The 22,761-nt window shown below is 40.6% G+C and overlaps 1 protein-coding gene across 2 annotated transcripts in view; it reads left to right on the top strand.

Moving 5' to 3' along the window:
* LOC135488036 (glutamate receptor ionotropic, kainate 2-like) overlaps positions 1 to 22,761 on the top strand; it is a 69,824-nt gene that overhangs the window by 7,299 nt on the left and 39,764 nt on the right. The window contains exon 1 of one of the 2 annotated variants that reach the window (XM_064772405.1): positions 4,249 to 4,423. The exons of the other annotated variant lie outside the window; for it this stretch is intronic. The gene's annotated coding sequence lies outside the window, so the exon portion shown is untranslated. Of the gene's footprint in view, positions 1 to 4,248; positions 4,424 to 22,761 lie in introns of those variants that run through there. 2 annotated transcript variants of the gene reach the window in all.

The following is a 22,761-nucleotide window of genomic DNA, read 5'->3' as shown; positions in this document are numbered from 1 at the left end:
CTCCTATGGCGGCGGCCATGGTGAATAGCGGACTACAATGTCCCTGACCCTAGGTCAATCGATTTGCATATCTGTGTCGTGCGCACCGAAATAGTTCACAGACAATTTGTCAATTTCAACCCATTATATCATACTTTCAGCGTGTATAAAGAATGATTAGGATTGAATACAGTATTCTGAAGTCAAAATACCGCAACAGACATAACATAACATAACTGCACCTGCTCATGTACACAAAGTAAAAAGCTGTAGAAAAAAACCCAATCTGATCTTCTGTTTTTCTAAACTGTGGAATACCTGTCTGCACTGACATTCAAAGCCGCTTTCGAATTCCTCAACTACAACAAAGTTCAATTGTAATAAACATGCTGTTTTCTTTATTGCGTTGTAATCATGTACCTGTAGAGAGGTGAATTTCTCAGATAGCTTTCTCTAATTCCCTGATTTCTCAAACACGGTTCCCGCAGGCTGTTCGACCTCCTTTGACAGAACATTGTAAAAAACAATTTCAAACGGACTGTCAGTCTTGGAAAGTTACAGCGAGTTGTTTTTGGGCTTATACATGTACATGTATGTCCAGGTTAAAACAATTAGGATTGGCAATTATACGATTGAAGTCAATATTATGGAGCTTGGTTTTCATTGGGTGGCCCGGGATTCGTTCACATTTCATAGGAACCAGACATCTAGTATACAACCGAGAAATTAATTTCCTCTATCTGTATTTCAATACTCCAGCATCGAGGGGGTACGTGGGTGAGGCCTTTGTTTCCTAAAGGATGCAGTCTACATTGACCTATGTATTTTTCTTTGTAAGTGATGCGGCTTCTATACACCACAAAGTAACCCGAGCAACATGGTTGCCCTTTACTTCATACTCCAAGGAAACGCCAATGAAAAAATCCGATATCAAAGGAAAATGTTGCTATGAAACTGTGCGATTGCTTGACATTTGAAGAGGCTTGTTGTTATTTCTGCTGTAAGTTGATTACGTGTGCGGGCGTGTGGTGAGGCCTAGCAACTGAGCAATTGCCTTACTTTAAAGCTTAAAGTAGCTTCTTTGGTAAATTTAGTCATCATGCGGATGGGTGACGTCTTCCGCTAGGATTAAACATAGGTTGTCGACCGGCGAAAAGTGCTTTGACATGTTTTTCTCGGGTTATCTGGCCCAGGAGATGCGAAACCAAACCTAACAAGTTCCGACATCCAGACATCTTTTGTGTACAGCTTTCTCTATTTGAACTTATTTCAACTTAAGGTGGCCTTCAGGATACATATATTTGAACGTGTGAAACAAACCGCATCGCTTGACCTTGTCCACTGCCTCCATATCGTATCTCACAACCCCTTACATACATCTCCCTCACTTTGACAAAAAGAGGATTTCATCCTTGCTACTAGCGTTTCTTATAACACAGCCATTTTCTTCTTTTTCATGAGGTGTACGTGCAGTATCTTGTTCCTAAGTAGGCATATACGTCACAAGCTTTATTCGACATACTCTTGTTCAAAACTTGCAAAAAATACCGATAGAAGATAGTTTCCTTGATATCTTCTATCACAACTCAGTCGTTAGTTCATCAGTCTGAGCAAAAGAGAGCTTGGACTAAATATATCGCGGCGTTTCTGGACGAATAGAAGATTCAACAAATGGAAGATGGCAAGGAAATAGAAGTTGGGATTCGAATACGAAACGGAAAGTCCTCTAGTTTCACAAGAAGAAAGATACATATCAACAAGGTAGTATCATGGCTTCACGGGTATAAAAGTAAGCAGAAAACCATGTCTTACACGAAGGCAACATGCTGAAACCTCATCTACAGGAATGAAACCACGTTTCGGAAAATACAATGCATATTGGCTATTTTGTCGAAAGCAAATTTAAACTTCCAGACGATTCTGCGACAATAATGTTGGAACTAACAGAATAGAGTATGCCGTATCAATAGAAAGCTGCGGCATCAGAATACAGATGCATCGAAGCAGAAGCGACATCAAAGACTAAAACACAAGACGTCTCTTTCAGATGACGGTAACTTCCTGCAGATAGAAAAAGGTGCACTTTGAGTTTTGATTTTCAAAGGTAAACACGAGATTGTATAAAGGGTAAGACAGGGCTATTACGTGATGAAGGCACTTAGCAGACGCCGAACAATTTTTGAGGTAATGTGCTTGGGGTTTAGGCGTTTTTGTTGGCGTGATCTTTCGCGGGGCTCGATAGTTGACTTGGGTAAGTTGGAATGTCTTCCTATGTTAAGGCGTTTCTGTGCCAGTTTTTTTCAATAGAAGGATGTCATAGTTATCAGTATCTTCAACTGATGCTTGGGAAGAATGTTGCCAGTGACAAAAGTGATTTCTTAAAATTCCGATAAACATTTTTTTCGAAAGTTGAAAAATAAACTTACATTTTGTTAATAATTATAACAATTTGCAAATTGGTGAACGGTGGCATGGGCATACGCCTGTTTTGTTTTTGTTTTTTAGGGCTTTCCTATATTGTTCTTTTTTGTATTTAAACTTCAGAAGCGTAGCAGCTTTTGATTTTGGTGAAATTGTTCATCATGTTCGTAAAGAGTAAGATTCTTCTGCACTAGACTTGACAAGCAACTCTGATGAAATTGAAAAGAGAGCTGTTGCTCTGAAAAAGAAAAATAGTTATAAATATTGCACTAGGTGAGGTACTTGCTTTAAGCAAGCAAGGTAAATATTAATAAAGTACAACACCCTCCTTATTTATATTGAAACCAAGAATGATATTGAACAACGCAAACTTTCAAAACAGCATGAATTCGCACCACCAGGGTGTCAATATTTACACGCTATAAGTTACACAAGTACCACAATATCAACTCTCAAGTAGCTAATGAACAAGAGTTAAGAATTGATTAGTTTCAAAATGAAATTCTAGTTAGTTTTTTCAACCCATGTACAAAACGGCGAATGAAAATCACAGGGTTCGTTCCCTTAAGTTCTTTCATTGCGACCGACAAGAATACCCAAGACGACTGCTCTGGTGTCTAGTTTGAACTGGGCAATGGTTCCTATTATGTCTCTATAGCAGAGCCTTAACCGTAAGTCTGCACAACCATGCGTAGAGCTCGACACAGTTGCTTCAACCTATATGTAGGTTGCAACAACCAGCAAGGAGAGACGTCTGTAATGAACAACATAATATACCAATGTTAGTATCGTTGTTGGACCTTCTCATCAGAGCCTTGAAAGGAGATCAATTCCACCTGTTCTATAAAATAATCCACCTCAGGCATTTTCGAGCGAACGCAGTGGTAACATTTCATTAGTTGGCGACGCCAAATAGATTCCTTTGCAATAACAAGTAACAGGTAAGGTCGCGAGCACTTCAATGTCGATTTGATTGACGGAGTGAGTGATCGATTTCATTCAAGAATATTCAATCACCGCCAAGATCTTACCTCAAGTGCTGAACTGCCTTGTAGTCTTTTGGGAAATTTGACACCTGTTGCAAATTGACAACAGAATAAACCGAAAAGCTAATGAGATGCCTTGTGATACCCACTAAAGATATTTCATCGAATCTTGTAAAATGCTAATTTATGTAGGCGGAGCAGCCTAAACACATTGGCCTGAGCGCAAAACTATAGCCACACTTAAACTCGTTTTGAGAAAAAAACATTTTAAGACTCCTTCGCTAATGGGAAAACCATTAGATGATACGGTGGTGTTACAGTAGAAGTATGAACTCCCGGCAGATCACAAACCAAAACGTTTTGTGACAATAAATACAATGTTCTTACTTCTGAATTCATTTTTTTCTCTAAATTGTTAGTAACCATATCCTTTTCCTCAGCCTGTGAAATCTTCTCCTCAATTTTGCTCATAGATATGATGATTTTAGTGGCGCTCATTTGACACACATGTTCAATATGTCACTCGCGCATTGTGTATACACAGCGCACCTTTAAACCCATTAACACCATCCCATCCCATCTCACCTCACCTTACCCACCCTCCCGTTGAACACCAACTGAAACAGCCTCCAACAATCCGGTAAATATAAAATCAAAGTTGAGACAACTTTGTTTCCTAAGTATTGTTGATGTTGACGTCAGTTCCTTAGAAACACTTCAGCTTCTGCAACCAGCATTCGCGTATGATATCGGGCGAGTGGACTGCGCGATTCTGATACGGACAAAGCAACTAGGGAGCCTCGTGCATCTGCCGCTCTGATAACTGGCGCAGTGATTCTCGACACTGCCATTACTCGTGATTCAAAGCGTTTGTGGATACATTCACGGATACCGACTCCAGTTTAAGCTCAGTAAGTTCTCTATTACATGATTAGGTTGTTGACCACTTTCAGTGAAGGTGTATTCTGATGGAATTCATCAAGGGTTGATCAGTTTCGGGTCAACTCGGGATATTTGGGCAGGTTTATAGAAGGAAGGTAGGTATTGGAAAATATGCATCTTTACGTCTCTCTCACGGTCATGTTGCCATGTTACCAGGATATCAGGCCTAGTCAGTAGAATGATTGGTTTATTAGAAATGCTCCACTACAAGTACCAATGATTTATAACTCATCTTCCAGTCATTGTGCCATCTGCAATTTAATTCGACTTCGACTTCAGTCATTGTGTTATCTTCAAATCATCGTCTCACCACCATTTTACGTGATAATTCCACTGTTTTGTCTTTAATTGTTGTCGTAATTGTGATGGATTAGAACGTATTCTTTCCAGTGATTGTGTTTTACCCAGTTTCAGGCCATGTGTTATATGCGTTTTAACTCGACTTCTAGTGATTGTGTTATGAATCGAGTTCTGGTGATTGCAGTATAACTTGACTTCCAAGCGATTGTCATGAACTCGACCTTTCTCAACTTCTAGTGATTGTGTTATGAATCGAGTTCTGGTGATTGCAGTATAACTTGACTTCCAAGCGATTGTCATGAACTCGACCTTTCTCAACTTCTAGTGACTGTGTTATGAATCGAGTTCTGGTGATTGCAGTATAACTTGACTTCCAAGCGATTGTCATGAACTCGACCTTTCTCAACTTCTAGTGATTGTGTTATGAATCGAGTTCTGGTGATTGCAGTATAACTTGACTTCCAAGCGATTGTCATGAACTCGACCTTTCTCAACTTCTAGTGATTGTGTTATGATTCTTCTTACAGAACCGTGATTGTGTTCAGTATAGCTCCACGCATAGGAATTGTGTTATAACTCCAATTCCATTGATTATAATATAACTCTGCTCCAGTGATCTTGTTATAACTCGATTTCCATTGATGGTGCTCGAGCATACACATATGGACTTCTAGCGATTCAGTGGCACTTTTGATCAAAATCATTGTTAACAAGTTGCTTCACTTATTACCTTTGCTGAGATACTAACCTTTTGCATCAGTGGAAGGCTCACCAGCGAGACAGCGTTCAGCTGCGTCTCAATAACTAAATCACGTTAAGACGCAGACAGACTGGTTCTTGGCGTATTTAATTAGAACAAAGGATGACGAATTTATTTGGAAGCAAGGATGACAGCTTACAGACGAGTGATATCAAAATCTCTTTGCTGTCTTAAGGTATCAATGAGAATCCAGTTAAGGTACTCATGTTTTTACCTGGTGGGGTCTTTTATTTGCCCTGACATAGACATCAGACACAAGGAACCTCGGTTAAGTCTCATTGGAAGGACTGTGAAGAGCAAGGAATTCTAGATCGTTGAATTCACGCCGGTGTAACATCTGTGGTTATTCCCCATGTTTCAGTGTTTCCAAACAATAGGCAGCTAGAGAGACCATGACTTTTCAATAGGGGGGATACACAGAAAAACTCGTCAATCTATTTTTGAGCGTTCCCAAACAATGAGGGGAAACACTCAAAAACAGAAACACTCAAAAACATTACACCGGTTCATCCAGAAGACAAACTCTGGGTTCTCCCCGGTATCGTGGAATTGTGCACTGACTTGTTCGGCGGCTCTTGGTCAGTTGTCAGAAAAAGCTCCTAGCGTGATCAAGAGAGCATGAAGTGACGTATTGAGTAGCCTGTGCCGTCTGAAGATACATTCTGACAAGATTTACGCCATTATGCATTTAGCTCATGCAATCTTTGAATGCAAGCTGTCCGAAACATCGGGCATTGACGTTTGAAAAAATGAATACCCGCGACTGACCATTGCTTTGCTATTAGGTCGCGGTCATATCATAGGCAGCGCTCTATAACTATTGGGTCTTCAAAGCCGAATCGCTGCTGGCTACCCTAAATGTAAATGCATATAGTATTATGATAAATAATTACCAGACATACATTGTAGGAATCCAGAAGAACACATCAATATCTCTTTTAAAAGTGAAACGTATTTTGAAACATTCGCAATGCCAAGAAAACAATTTTTAACTGGGTTGCAGTGCAGATCAGATTATGTTGAATGATCACTAACGTTTATATGCTATCACTATGCATTTTGTTGTACATAGGTGTACACAGAATTACAGCATCAACTGTTTTATAGGAACTGTGATTTGAAAACTTTCAAGTACAATGTACGTAGCTGAACTCAAGTTTACTAATCACTAACAGTGGATCCTTCGTTAGCATTTGTATGAGCTGTTCCGGGCGAACCATTCTATTGGCGTTTCATGAGAGAGCATTGTGCAAAGTGAGTCAGATTTAATGTAAGAGAACAAATGAATGTGACATTTTAAAGATGTGAATGATTTATTATTAATAAACTTCCAAGCGAATTGACAGTAGCAGTGGAACTGCCATGTTCTGGGACGCTATATGTTACAGATTCGATCAGTGACATTACATACCACGTAGCACACAGCATGATGACTGCACAGTCCCGAGTCAAAGTACTAACTGATTCGTCTACGTAACTGTTATATTCAGGATACACACTTTGAATGTCAACAATAGCAGTTAGTACCTCATTCCGAGCATTGATTTGAAGCTTTGATGAAGAATACTTCATATAAAACTATTCGAATACAATGACCATTGGTTTAAACGCTTGCAGCAGCTGCACAGCTGGTAACCTCTTCCTCATTATTGCACATACTTATTGCAAGCCGTTTGTCCAATAATTAATAAAACCTAGCTTTTAGCAGTAAAACCTTGTTTTCCTTAACAAGGTATCTCGCGTGGGTACATATTCGGTCAAGAATAAAAATCACACCGACTCCGAACCCCACATACGATGCCTTGATACCTCCGTCCATCAAGAACAACCAAAAAATCCTGAATTCTGATTATGGGTTGTTGTATATTCGATGCTTGCTTTATTCTATTCTTTTTTTCTATTCTTTGTTTGGCATTCCCTAGAACGAAAATGATATATCCAATGCATCACAGACATTGATATGTTGGTTTTGATGTTACCTATTGTAGATATCGGATGCGTTTGTATGCCACGGACGTAATTTATCATTTCTGTAGGGACCACAATCAGGAGATGGTACCCCCAATGGCTATACACCTATGGTTTTGATATCACTTTCATAGCTCATTCGATATTTTAGTGAATTAATGCTAATATCGGATACTTTTATTGGCCAGATGCTTGCAAGTTGTTCAGGGCTCGAGGCGGAGATGAAAAATGCATAAAATGGCACCAAGTAATATTTAGATGATCCCCTTAATTCATACACTGAACTAAAAAATCAACGAAGAAATTAGCTGAAACCATTGCTGTCACATCCTAAGCGTTAAAAATATGTTTTGAAAATAATATCGGCAAGTAATATTGCTACCATGCACTTTCTTAGTCCTTTGTCTTTACATATTATTAGCAGGTAACGAACGACAGTTGTCAAATAATCGACTAGTTCAGCCGCTTCGTATCCCGGGCACATTAATTAAAAGACGTACTGTCATTATATTGTGCACTAACAAATCAAATCGCTCAAACCACTGCCTCTATATTCACTAACATTACCGACCAATACCTACATGTATATAAATCTACAATACAAAAGGTAAACCTCACGAGAACCTTAATATCCCATTAAAACATAACATGATCGTGGTGATATAACATTTACGCAAAGTCCCATTACTTATCAGAGATGTATATATGTGTCGACCGTAGACAATTTATAAAGCGATCAGACTCATTATGAAGATTTATCATTTGTCACCTCGATTTTGTCATTTATGTGGAATATATATATACTGAATATGAGAGATACACGTAATGAGTAGAGTAAAATCAGTTTTAACGACTTTTGGGGCCAGATAATTGAAATAAATTTCAGAAATTGAATCACGCTGGTTTTTGTATGAGTAAAGTTACAGTGGTAGATTTATTTTTCGAGCTCGAATATCAGGCTGTAATAGCTGTAGTAGATGAGCCTTACTTGGTAGTATGTATAGCACGATAAGGGATTTGAACGCACAACCATTACGTATTCATGGAATGCAGGTTCAACATCAAATCAACTAATAATTGGATCCCACTTTACACTCAGAACCCTGTGCTTGGTGCATCATACACATGTACATTGATTTTTGTGTCTTTTTCTCACATATAAAAAATTACCAACGGTTTTTCCACTCAAAAAATTATTTTTCTTTTTTTTGCTCGAAAGGGGAAATTATTCGGGACAACCGTCAAAATAAAACGCCTGTGAATATTGGTACTCTATAGTGTACGTAGTTTTCCCATGTACGAGCACCTGCCAGTGTATTCACCCGTATGCATGTGTTACACACATACATGACTAAAATATAACACTATTTACTTGTTTCATCGTATCAAGATCATGTATGTAGCGGAAACCGGAAACGGAACTGTTATTGTGTTTCTGACGCTATCATATGGAGTATTCATCATCACACCAGTAGCTCTCCACGTTGTTGTCAATTATTCACTTTCATTGACGAGGAATTTGAATGACAAAAGGCCTGCCTCGGTCAAGGCTAAGTTTCGAAACCTGGTTCTTTTTTTGCCTTGTGGAAGCAACTCTTAGGTCAAGCTTAATTACGGTGTCCGATGAAATACAAAATTGTTTATTCGTACGCGATATCGCTCATGCATAACTAATTTTTAGTGTCGTACTCGCAGTTCATCTGGCAAATGGAAGGGGTGACGGGTGATTACATGATACGTTGTTACCCCTGCTGCCTTCCTGAGCAACTGCAAAAGTAATCACCACGATTGGTTATGCATGAGCGAAATCGCGGACGAATAAAATAACTTTGTCTTTGATCGGAAAGTGAACTATGCCGTATGTATTGGTATATAGTTAACGGAAATATATCGGTTTGTACATTTTGAGAAAACTACTTTCGAAATATGAGGCAAAATCGTTTCAGAGAAATGTCGTCTGCCTACTTGACAAGAAATATGTTGTATTTGTCGTCACTTCCGACCAAGCACATCACCCGATACCTCCACAATTTTATCAAACAAAAAAACTTGTTTTGCCAAAGGTTTTGATTAGTCGACGACATCGCATATCCCTAATATCATATACACAGAAGTAAGCTTTTTTAAAAAGCCGAACTTCTTTATATTCTGAAGGATGTCATGTCCATTAGCTTAAAGCTTCCACCGAGTCAGTAATGGGTACGCGCATATCAGTGACTGGCCTTTTCTTTCGTCACCGACATTTTTACTGAAATATCCAGTGCATTGTTCCAGTGGCTGCCTAATTGTTAATGCTGTCCGTTATCATGAAAAAAGGCCTTAGACCAACGTTATTCTAATCCCTTAGGCCTCTTCCATTCCAAGGTTAGGCCGCCATCCGCAGTTTAAAGGAAGCGTCGGTACTGAGTTGGCTTTGTCTCTTTAAGTTAGCCTATTAGACCATGTAAAGGTACACGCCAAGTTAGTGACTACTTTGATAACTTGGACCAAGCTTGGTAGGCTTTGAGGCAGTTCTAAATGATTCTCAGTATAAAGTTCGGAATCTGTTTTTTCAAGATGTAGATATACCAATGTTGTTGTATGTCGTCCGTAAGCTTTTTTCGGTTAAGAAAAAAACTGTCGACGAAAAAGTAAAGCTATAAGGTGATTATGTGTCCCAATCTCTCATTTCCTTTATGACAGGTGAAAAAACTGGACAATTTTTCTCACTGTCAACACATTTATTGTCAGCAGATAATTTGTCAAGAACACAGTTGCAGAGAAACATGGCATGACCTTTTGATATTTAGCTCATGCCAATACGGGTTTGCCTTGATTCAACTCTTGTTTTTAGTCGGAGCCATAGCAACCCAACATTACAATCTTCAAACACCTACGCTACATTAATAAATGGAGGAGTTACAGCATCTTATTGTGTCATAATTTCTCAGGGCATAACCCGAGATGATAAAAGCGTTGTATTGTTAAATGTAAACAACTTCGCTTAATCGTGATGAGATGATGAACTCTATTGTCTAGATTGCTGTTGATGGAAAAAAACACGCTCTATTTTAACACCTGTTGAATGAAATACTCCCCCTCGATTTCGGCGCCGTATCCTTTCGTGGCTATAACTGGAGACGGAGGTGGGGGTGCTGCTGGTTTGCTATTACCAGACGTATCGCTATTGGAAATACCTCGACAGATATTGTTTCTCTGTCTACCACTTTTCTTCTGATCACAGAGTCATATTTTTAATGGTATGTACTTGGCGCTCCAGAATCTTTCTCAACTTGATATACTTGTACATCCTTTTCCTTGTCACAGAATAAATGGTTCTTCTGTTAAAGCTCGACTATAAGCCGGTAGGCCCGGAACCTTTCCGTTAGTTTCTGCCCTTTTTGCGTTGTTTTTTTAATCACTTGATTACCAACGCAGAAAAAATGTCGATTGCAAACGAAATATTCCGGAAAATCCCCATGTTATTGTCTGGATTGACAAGGAATGTTGGAAAGTATAAAAAGGTCATTGTAAAGCTTTTGTTTTCCATGTACTATTCGAACTAATCGAAAGGTTAAATAACGTAACATCTTGATATTATGGTGTCATCAGGCAAATGAATAAATTCAATGAAAAGAATACTTGTAACAGATGCACGAACTACGTGTACTTTTATTCCTTTGGTAAACACATTGTACCTGGGGTCGATGAAAATTTCGTCAGCAACTTTCGGGAAATTTGTGAGGGTCTTCCTTCCTCTTTCATCTTTCCTTATCAGTAAATCTGACCATGATTTTCTTGATGAAAAACACAAATTCATTGGATAATTTCATCTGCCAGAAACCTGAAAAATTACTGAGGCATTGGAAAATTGGACCAACCGGGGGTAGATCTCATCCCCTATAATTTTACTTGTGTTTTTCTGCTAGCTCTGGCCTCTGTGCAGGCTCCAAATTGGCGAGAATGGTGACGAGAAACATGACATCAACTCTCACTGGCCTAAATTTAAGTCAGTGGAAAGCAGTTTACGTGTAAGCAGTTTTAAAACTAGGTAGTTTACATCTCGGTAAATGTCGACGAATTAGTCGGTGTTTTCATAAAAACACTAAGACTGATAAGCAAGATCAATAAATAAGGGAGAGGTTTACCGCAATCAGCTTGTCCGGAATTCCCAGCGGGGGTGTCGGGGTAGCTTTTGTAAGGGATCGTCGCAAAGAGAATTCTTATCATTGTTATAACATGCAGCTATAACTGTGAAATTGTATATTGTCTGTTGTCCTTTTCGACCGGTTTTTTGCTGAGCCTCATTTATTCCAGTCGCTAAGTCTACTTGATGAATCGGTTCCTGATGCCTCAGTATGCCTAGACACAAGTAGGGGTTTCGGGCCCTGATGCCTCAGTATACCTAGACACAAGTAGGGGTTTCGGGCCCTGATGCCTCAGTATGCCTAGACACAAGTAGGGGTTTCGGGCCCTGATGCCTCAGTATGCCTAGACACAAGTAGGGGTTTCGGGCCCTGATGCCTCAGTATGCCTAGACACAAGTAGGGGTTTCGGGCCCTGATGCCTCAGTATGCCTAGACACAAGTAGGGGTTTCGGGCAAGTTGACGTCAAGGCAGAATGAAGATTACAAAATATTTTTGTTCATGTACTAAATGTATTATTTTCAACAATGCCGTAGTGTACACTGATAGACAAATACCATGAATGTTAAGTTTCAGCGGATTGCCCAGCATTATACGACAAGAAATGACAACACAGGAAGCAACAGATGGAAGGATATTTCTACAGCACATTTTATAAATCAAATATAGCAAAGCGCTGTTTAAGCCGCCAGGCTTCATCCATATGTAAATGTCAGTCTCATATTGTCATCACTCAATAGGTCTCACCACAGCCTGCCTACATAAACGGCGAATCGTTATCTTCTTACTTTCCTGTCACGATTTCTTCATTGTTCGGTGGTTACAGCTGTAGCCGCTGTCATCAATCAATTATCGGCCTGGATGAACGTCCATTTAGTCATCCATCGTCAGCATTTTTGAATTGCATCAAAGATATTTTCCGTAGACTTATATCGCCCCGCAAACCAGTGATTTGAATTGCTGCAGCCTGCGATTGTGATCGCATGCGACAGCTCGCTCGTTTGCGGTGGTTAACTCAGGTGTATACGACAAGAATCGGTGATCGCAGCCGGCGATCATTATCATAGGGTGGGATCGCTAGAATGCCAAATGCCATGACCCGTCCATCCTTCAAGTACGCGAACTTGTCTGGTCTGATGTAGACTTATGGGCGTAGGTACTCTATGACACGATACCGCTGTAATAGCTGGTACAGCTGCCGACTCCCATTGATGCCTCAAACAGTGAGTTTCCTAGCCAGGGCACTCGTTCAATACAGCCTCGCTCCACCTTGCAAGGTGTTACAACTTAGTAGTCACAAAAACACTACAGGCACTGCTGAAAAAACTATTTCTCTTTGGCTGATCATTTGTTAACATTAACCAATCAAATAAGCGTATCTGACAAATTATGTCATGCGCAGGAAAATATGGGCGGTTTCTACGGGCCTTATTTTCCTCTGCATCACTTTCTATACAGAGCGTAATGACCTCCGATTTTTTACTTGTATATCATGTGCATGTGTACAAAATGTACAGTCACGTAACAGTGTACACTGTGTTTGTCAAAACATGGCCGGCGACCATCTCAAGGTTTATCTCTCCTCTATTGACCAAGCAGTCATTAAGAAGCTTAGAATGTGTCTTACGTGGAGTTGATTACTCTCCCCGGCTTTGATAAACACGACCCGTGAGACAAGCGAGACAAACAGGTGGCGGGCTGAGCTGCGCCTTCGCTATTCTGCACGGCACGCGCTGAACATTATTATGGCGCCGAGGTGCGTGGGTTCAAAATCTATCAAATGAAAGGACATACATAGTTGATGATTGTATACTATCAATGAGTGGTAAACTTTGTGAAGGTCACAAAAAAGAAAAACGCGTTTCATGTGTGTGTTGCCTTATAATTCCCAATGTGTAAACCTCGAAGCAATATTTATTTTCATAACTTTTTATTGTTATAACCAGCCATAATGCCGTTACAGAATAATCAGCGCATCTAAAATAGCCTCCGAACGACCATTAAGACAGCTGCTCAAAACCATCATGTACCGAGTTAGAAAATGAATAATTGAAGAGGACTCAAACTTGCCTCAAGATGTCTGACGGTTTGACGAGGCTCTATTTTGTCACGTCCTCAGAAATGCTGCGTTGTGAAAGCTTGAATTATGCTCGTTGGTTGTTCAACCTGCGAATTGTTTACCCTGGTATAGTTACTGTAGTAGCGATGAGAGGCCAAAAGAGGATCATTTAATGTCAGTGTAGTCTGGACCACATTCGTCGCGTGAGGGGGGGGGGGTACTTACGGTAATGCTGTTGACGCCGGAGGCCAAGTAACAACCCAATAATCCAGAGCTTCTACTGGTCTCGGAATAGTCATTAAGACAGAGCTGCTAATGGGAGACGAAACAGTATTGCCAACAGGGAGTTCGAAAGGAGTTCCAGACAGAAATATTATAGAATTGAGCGGGGACAATAAAACAGACTCTTCGTCGAACTATCCGATCTTGCCAACACGAATATAGGCATACATCGAGGTGACTCGTATCAAAATAAGAATTAACTTATAATGCCTACATGGAATTCTGTTGGCCTCTGTCTTTGCAACTTGTGTCATGATGGGCTTCTCTACTTCTGGGAACGAAAGATGTACGGGAGTTAAACTCCGACTCTTAGCCGGCCCAGTAGCCAACTTGTGGCACTCACCGACTTTCAATGAAGGATGGATATATGCACGACACTCGTAGATCGACATGCTCAGCTGGTGACACTGCTGCAAGCACCGAGCAGTACAGTAAAACGACTGTATACTACCTGTGCCTTGGAAAGCTTCATTATTTTAAAGGAAGTGACTATTTGGCAAGCCCGGCTTACCAAACAGCGCCTTTTTTCTGCCCTAGATAGAGAGCCGAACTCATGCATATTCAACCATCCAGGAGCTCATTATCATTCGTGGCAACACGGTCAGCAACACTGGAGTTACAGTGAAACGCCTTTAGAAATGCACACTAATGCATTTAACATGCTTCTCAGTTAAATCACGTTTATGACTTTTTTTGTAAATCCATAAAGTCATGTACATGTACATGCTTCTTCATGGATTATTGGCCAAAACTCGAGTTTAATAACAAAAATTGAATCGAGAGCGGGAAGTCGGCCATTGTTAAATATGCGCATATAAATTCGAATATGACGTCACTGCTCTCTGATTGGCCAACATGTTGTAACCTCTCCGGCTCGCCAAAGAGGGTAGTATTTTTGCCCTGTTTGGCAAGCCCGGCTTGCCGAACAGAGTTGATTTTTAGTGCTGTTTGACAAGCGGCTCTCCAAGCAGGGCAAAAAAAGATGCCTGTTCGGCGAGCCGCTTGCCAAATAGACCCGGCCTATTTTAAAACGGTTCGTGGAGTCTTAACTACGTATACCAGCTGACGGCACATCTTTGATACCATGGATGATGGCCACATCTTTGATGAACTCGACGCGTGGATTATCAGACCCAGGCACCAAAGGTTTTACTTCATTGATTTCCGCGGGCAATACAATGTCTATCGACTCTAACACCTTCTTGCTAAGCTGGCTCTGAAATCCCGAGTAGTAATGTCTCGATTCCTCATCTCTTTTCTTCCGACCTTAATCCCAGTCTACTGGTGTCGCACTTAATTCCAAGACGGCTTAGGGTACGTGTCTCCCTGATGTACCATCATTGATAGCTTTAACCCTCGATCAAACTTTAAGTAGACATAGCTTTATTGCCAAACATAACGCACTCTTGAAATTTACGTTGTACTAACAGTTCAATTCTGATGACCGTCTCCGATCCACAACCGCCTTCGAGTAGAGCCAAACAAATGAATGAAACCGGATCTCGTAGAACGTAAACTCTGCATTCAAACTCGATACGAGACCCGACTAAAAGTCACGAATCCTGTTCGAGGGTGATTCATTTTGTTGTGTGATTGCAAGATATTGTACATTATCGGTACAATATAGGCTACCTTGCATTGCCGTCCGAACGTACATTCCGCTTGTATACGACATGCTTCCAGTATTCTGTATTCTAGCGTTATCAGTGATAAACTGGTATTTGAGTCAGAGTTATCTTATCAAGTGGAGAATGATATGTTTTCTCCGCTAACAGTGTTAACAGTACCAGAGACTGGTACAAAGGTACGGCATGTTAATGTTTCAGGGTAGCCATCTTGGTGAGTATGCAATCATTAAATGCACTGAGGAATATATAAAGAAGGCTATTCTTTTCCAGTTAGGATGTCGTTTCCTGGTCCGGACTAACCATGAATTGTTGAAATGGATAATTGCATGAAGGAAGGCGTATCCACCTTACTCTACCGGTACCAATGAAGAGCCGACTAACATCCTGAATGAGGATTCCCTGGCAGAAATAGTCTCAGTGGTCATATTTGGAAATAACTACTGTAATGTATGTATCTTGTCGCAATGCAAATCGGGGAACTATCAACGTACATGCTATTTTGTATGATGACGCCATTTTTAATCTAAAAACAACGACTTCCAAATAAGGCAAGGGAATTCTGTCCAATGTCCTATACAGTTTCATTTTCTCAGCACTCCCTCCTGGTTTGGGGAACCCTAGACAACACATTGACACGATTTCCTCTGACCTAATTCCGCGTTTCAGGACACTTTAGATGGTGCAACTCTTAAAAACGTAACATCCGTACATGCAATTTCGATCCGAGAAGCAAGCCCGCATATTTCTTTATTATTCTCAAGTGTTATATTTGAGCGATTTGCGAGCACAACGTTTCTTGGCTCCATCATTATGAATAGTCGTGAGAAGGCGAGCTTATGGTTCGAGGACTACATAAGCTGCCCTTGGTGAACACAACACCCTTCTTATACTGCTCTTAGAAGGACCATCAAAATCGTGACATTTATCCAGCATATCCGGAGGGGATAATGCTTCTTCTAAATTGTGGCTTTCTTGCTCTTTCGTGAGAACGAAGATACGAACGTATTTTCGCTGGAAGAGCATTTCCTGTAGGAATGGAAGAGATCAACGAGTGTAAACAAAGCACTTGTGAAATGGGAAAAGGGTAGTGATTGGTTGCTATTTGCCAATTCTTTAGTACTGTCCAATCAGGGTGATCGTAACACCTTCGTTCCGTCATCGTCAGTGCTGCTCGTGATATTTGCAGTCGGTATACCAGAAAAGAGAATATCATCATGATCATCATCATATCATTACCGGCGTCGTTATCCTATTGGAATTTGCCGGAGTCCACTATAGGCTACTGTCTACCCATGTGAGATCTTTTACTTGACTGATGTACTAATCATGTGTTGTGAAAAGCCAGACATTTTATTTCCTTGAGAGCCACGCCGGTTCATCCAGGAATACGACCCTGGGTTCTACCAAGGATTGAACCCGGACCCAATTGCGTGGTAGCCAGCAGTGTTAAACCTCCAGGCTTTGAGAATCAACCTATTATCGAGAAATGAACTTCCGATAATAATGGCTCGAACCTCAAGAAAATGCTTTATTCTACTGCATGGGTTTCCAATTTCCGTTGGGCAATACTAGTGCTAGGTCTTGCTGCTGATCCAGATTTAGACACCCGCTCAGTACAGGTCACCAACTCCTGATACTGACCTAGCAGGGCGAAGTATTTGAATATCGGTTAAGTTGATACACACAAAGCTGCCATTAGGGCACATCCGGTGACAAGTTGTCACCATGATGTCAAACCGTTGCCCGAGTTATGGGTGCGGAAATAGCAATTTGGTTCCAAAGAAACTCAGGCCGGAAAATGAGTAGGTCATCAGATCAGTGTTCGCCCACGCCGCCTCTCCTTTTAGGTTATTTTTGTAGGTTGTCACTTCGTATTAAATACTTTTTGCTAAAACATGGTGGGACATCAGATAAAGTAAAAAAAACCACAACAACACCACAGGTATATTAAAAAGAATGTCAGACGGAGGCTCTGGTAGCTATGACTGATGGCAAAACACGTGTTTTGCCGCTGGTTAATCAGATTATCGTCCACAAGTTGCTAACCTTTTTGCAAGACATGTTAGATATTCTCCAAGCAAACAAAAGCCCTGAAGTTTTATAATGCAAATTGTAATTCCGGATTGTAGGCGTATACCGCTACCACGTCGAATACAACTAAGCATACCGCGAGCCAAAAGGTGCGATAAATAAATAGGTACAGTGTTAGAAGATTTAAAAACAGAAACATATTTTGTTGTCAGAAGTAACGGAAGACGAATATAGAATAAATCTCCTGTTATACTCGCATATCAGAAAAGGGCACCTCCTGATCATCGCCATCACCACATTTCATCGAAATGATACTAGGCGCTGTATTAATTCACACAGCGCTAAACTAATAGCTGCCTTCCGAGTCTTTCAAATGATAGACTTTGTTGCCACAGCGCATAATGATACATGTAGCTATCGAGATTGCGTTCTTGCTGAGGTCATGATTAGACCTTATGGTACTAATCTTCGTTAAATCAGAAGGAAAACAGTATTTTTCACGTTACAATTATAGGTCTTCTATATTATGTTTCATCGTAAAATACAACTCAAAAGAGCTTTGCTGTCATATGCGAAATGGTATCCAATACCATGCACATAATACAAGACTAAATTGTCAGTCCGTTTCGATAGACTGGAAGCAAAAGGCGAGTATTTTCATCTTTTATAATATTTCATCTAAACATTACCTGAAACCAATTGCGAAATGGTATACCGTGCACAGAATGCATCTATCGAGATTGGTCTCATATCAAAGTAAAAACTTATGGTCATCAAATTCGATAGATTTAAAGGAAATGAGGCTATTTTACGACACAATTACACTTTCGTCTAAACGTTCCAGCCGCTACGTGAAATACAATTAGAATTGTAGCTCCCCAGAGATCACCTGGACCGGCATAATGGCGCTATCCTTTCTTGCCGAGGGCGTATCTACTTGCTATTCTATTCGGTTGATTGGAAGCAATTGCTCTCTATAATGTTTCATCTACTGACCGATATTATAACGTTCCAGTCACTACTCTGCGTGAAATACAAATCAAAACTATTATAGCTGCCACATGCGATATGTTATCCCAATAACTTGCACATAATGCAGCTATCGTGATTGCATTCTTGTTGAGTTCAGACCAAATGGTCATTGGATAGATTGCTTGGAAGTAACGTGATTCACGGCCCATCTTTAAACGACATATGGCGAATCCTGATACATTCATATGGAAGCAAACCCGCAGCGCTTGAGTCAGCCTACCGATACGTCGGCCGTGTGTTTATGCTGGCTTACCTACCACGTTACTTCTGGTTATGCTTGATCGAACTGCACGAAATCAGACTTAAGGTCATTTTGATCGAGCCAATAAAAACCATAAACAATCTTTGATTTTCGTCGTTACATGTACGTACATCTCCTCGACGATGCTGTAAGTTCGCGGCGAAACTCTACAGATTACTTAAATGAGAAATGTTGTTTACAATGAGCTGAAAAGCTGTCAATGAGAAAACGATTTCCTGGCAAAGCTGGCCCAAAGTGCTCTTAAGATGCCGCAGAGCAAGTGACACGATTGTCTTCTACAAATTTCCAACAATAAAATGTTAAATGTTATTGTCCATTCTTCAGAGTGGTTATCGGGCCTTTTTTATTTAGCTGGTGACGGATAAGAAAAGTGCTGATGTAACGTGATAAGTCTGAAACGGTTTGGAAAAGTTGAGTTGACAATACTGAAACACTGACATGGCAAATTTTAAGTAAAACTCGATAATTGACGAAGAGTCAGATATGAGGGCAACTCACGTACCAGATAACATCTATTTCAGTACATGTAGAGTAACAAGTTAACCGTTTCAGATGTTACCGATGTAGGCGTATCGCCCGACCCAGTCTCCTTCCTTCCAATACAAACTCTCCTTGACTCTCGCGAGAGGGTTTTCCTCCCAAGCTGCCTCTTGTTTTTATTTGGGCTGGGAAATCGTGATCAAACCATGCATTCTACTCTAAAAGCTATTTTCAACCCATTCATATCATATTCCCTGAATCATGCAGTTATGCGAATGCGAGCGATCCAGGACAGCTCTGTCTAATGAAAGAAATGTATGCCATGGTCACATCTTAACACATTACAGAAAAAAAACTATGAGAAAACAACACAAAATCATTCCCAATTGATTCTGCGACATGAAAATCGCACAACTTGTTCACAAACTGATTTTGTCTTCATCAAGAGAACCCCGGGGGAGAAACCTTCGAAGAGCTTTCTGTCTCATCTTACCACAAAGAGTCGGAAAAACATGAGTCAACATGGAATTAAACCGTAAAACAAACAAGTCAACCGGAGAAATATCACAAATGTTGCTATAGTTACACATCTGTTTTGTAGAAAATCATTGCGGTGTCATTTGACAATGAACGCAAGAAGGGATGCTGGTATCTATCTTTGGTTTTTCTGGTCACGTGAACATGAAAGACAATGCTAAATTGTTTTAAATCTCTCTGGAAGGCTATTTTAGTCGAGTCGAACATCGGATATGGTGGTGTTACGTACTAAGTTTAGACATTTTGCGACAAAAATCCATCGATTGCAGCGAAGCGACAAGATCTTAACTATACGAAAACATTACCAACTTGATAAAGAACGACAAAAACTCGACAGCTTCAAAATAAAATAATCAGTGAAAACGGTCGCGTGTTAAGTGAAGAAAACAACAATGTTATGATGTTCAGTTTGCTTGTTGTATGAAAGTCTTGACATCATGCTACATGTACCATCAACTTCACATGAACGCTATCATGTTCAGCTTGTTGATCATATTCGGTTACTTCAGCTCTTGGGGACATTGCCATCACACCAGATATCCTTGCTTCCTACGACATTGTTCTATCACCTTTTTTTAAGATGATGATGACGTTGGTGTCGTGAGGAAGTATTTTGGTCACACTGACTTTTTAGGTAGGCCAATGAAATTAGATTACTTGTTTCTTGTCAATCAATTTATGTTAATGTGGTGCGGTGTTTTTTATTTTTCACTATTCATTATCGGTTATCAACGGTTACAGGAAGGCAGCTGACGACACAACAGATGCCCCAGTTGACACGTTGCCTGTTGTGGAGTTGTGGTGAGGTTTTAACCATTTGTAGCCAGGTCAGAATGAGCCGAAATGAAATATTTCACCAGGCAGTGTAATTGACTATATTCTGTATTCATGGGCACAATAATGAAACTTTGATACGGAAAAAACATTTTGATGCGGATCCAAAATCACAAGCGAGCACTGACTGGAAACAATAAAGCAAATTGTATAGGTCTTTCCGTCATGTCACATGAAGGATGGACAGACAATCGGATGCGTTTAGTAAACTGTTGCTGGCGGCTAGAGCACGTAGTCATTGTCAGAATGTATTCGTGGTAAATCACTGTAAATCTTACTCACGGGTTTATTTGCAGTTAGAAAAAAATTCGGCAAAATCATGAAAGGAAAGGTGAAAAACCTAACATGCGTTTAGTCAAACGCTACTAGCGGCTGGGAATTAGGGCCAACATCGTCTGAACAGAAAGGGTCGTGAAATGTGTTTTTGTAAAGCAGTCAGTTTACTTAGAGTCAATAGAAACCCAGTGATGTCATGGGAAGGCAGAGTCAACAGTGGTTGCTGTTTCAGTAGCGCCTAGGGGAAGATAGGTCTTGTCTGAAACAAGGAGCTGAGCGCGTCGTTCAACTTGTACACCATGACAACGGACCTATAAAAAGCGTCAGGCAAGACGATGAGTGCATTCCAAGCTGACGAGATGAACCTATGTATAAAGTACTCTTCAACATATAACATTTTTGTTGCTTTGATATTCCAACAGGAATAGCATAACGTCACAACTTCCTTTTCCCCAGCAACTTAGTAAGGTAATACGTCACTGAGTACTTTCCGTCCCCGCGTGGGAAGCATTGTCTGCATTGTCTTCGTCTTATGAATTGTATAGGATGTGATCTCAACCTCTGCAGGTCTTCTTGTGGGTTCTTCCTGTTTTCATCTCGAGATGGCAACATTCATATTTCACCAGCCGATAAGCCATTATTCACTAACAAATAATGTACCTATCTATAAGGGCAAGTTTTTAATGTTGCGTCTCGTTTGGATCTATTTTAGGACTGTTTTAACTTTATTTTGATATTTATAGAGTGTTGACGATGCGTTAGCTTTTAATGACTTTTAATGACTTTGATGTCGATCCAGGGGAAACTCAAGTCTTAATAGAGGAATGAGGAGAAATGTCAAGGGAGTTGCTGTTGCACTGGGATGAAACTTGGCATGCATATTATTTTAATATCAGTCTGCACAACGCTTTTGTTGAAATTTCAAAACATAGTTCTTCTTCTTTAGCGTTCGCTCTGCACTTGGCGGTTTTATTCACAATAGAGTATTCCACCTCCCCCAAGGCGGGATGAGCGATTTGGTTTCTCATTTGATATCGTGACACCAGATACGAGTTACTGGAACCTCAGTTGAGGCCAGTCTCATTCGAAGGACTGTGCATAGCCAGGAATCATATTTCCGTGAAAGCCACGCCATTTCATCCAGAAATACAATTCTGGGTCAGGATCGATCGCGGGCCCTATTGAGTGGCCAGTAGCCAGTAGTGTTAACCACCAGGCTATGATCCTTGTATTATACGCGCCGGTCACCGATCCAAAGGTTGACCGCGCTCAACGTTGCTTAACTTCCATTCTTGGGCCAACGCGCCAACCACTGGGCCATAAAGGAATTCCCTCATGTCCGGCGGGTTAAGCTTGGGGGTACTATACATCATTCCCCCCTTCGGACAGAGATGGATCGTCCGCGATCCTACTTAGCGCTTCATGCGTCTCAGTACCAAACTACAAATCCAGAGCTCGCATTGCGTGGGAAGGTCGCCAGATGTATTGTACGCGCCGGTCACCGATCCAAAGGTTGACCGCGCTCAACGTTGCTTAACTTCCACTCTGGGGCCAAGGCGCCAACCACTGGGCCATAAAGGAATTCCCTCATGGCCGGCGGGTTAAGCCGTGCCATATACTTGGGGGTACTATACAATCCTCCTAGCCGTTGGTGTCTATTGCTTTACGAAAGTCCGAGGAGACCGCACACGATGACGCGACGATACAAGAACCTTTATCTCTTTTAGATTGTTTTTGAGGAGTGCTTTATCGATAATAAAAACATGAAATCTGTCATGTAGCACCATTAGCTACGAAAAATGCGTATGTAATCTTTACATAAATGATTAAGTGATATCTTTATGTTTTCAGAGTTATAA

This window comes from Lineus longissimus, chromosome 5 (genome assembly GCF_910592395.1).
Source record: "Lineus longissimus chromosome 5, tnLinLong1.2, whole genome shotgun sequence".
NCBI classification, from domain to species: Eukaryota; Metazoa; Nemertea; class Pilidiophora; order Heteronemertea; family Lineidae; genus Lineus; species Lineus longissimus.
The sequence above is the reverse complement of the archived record's forward strand: the minus strand, read 5'-3'. Positions and strand labels throughout refer to the sequence as shown.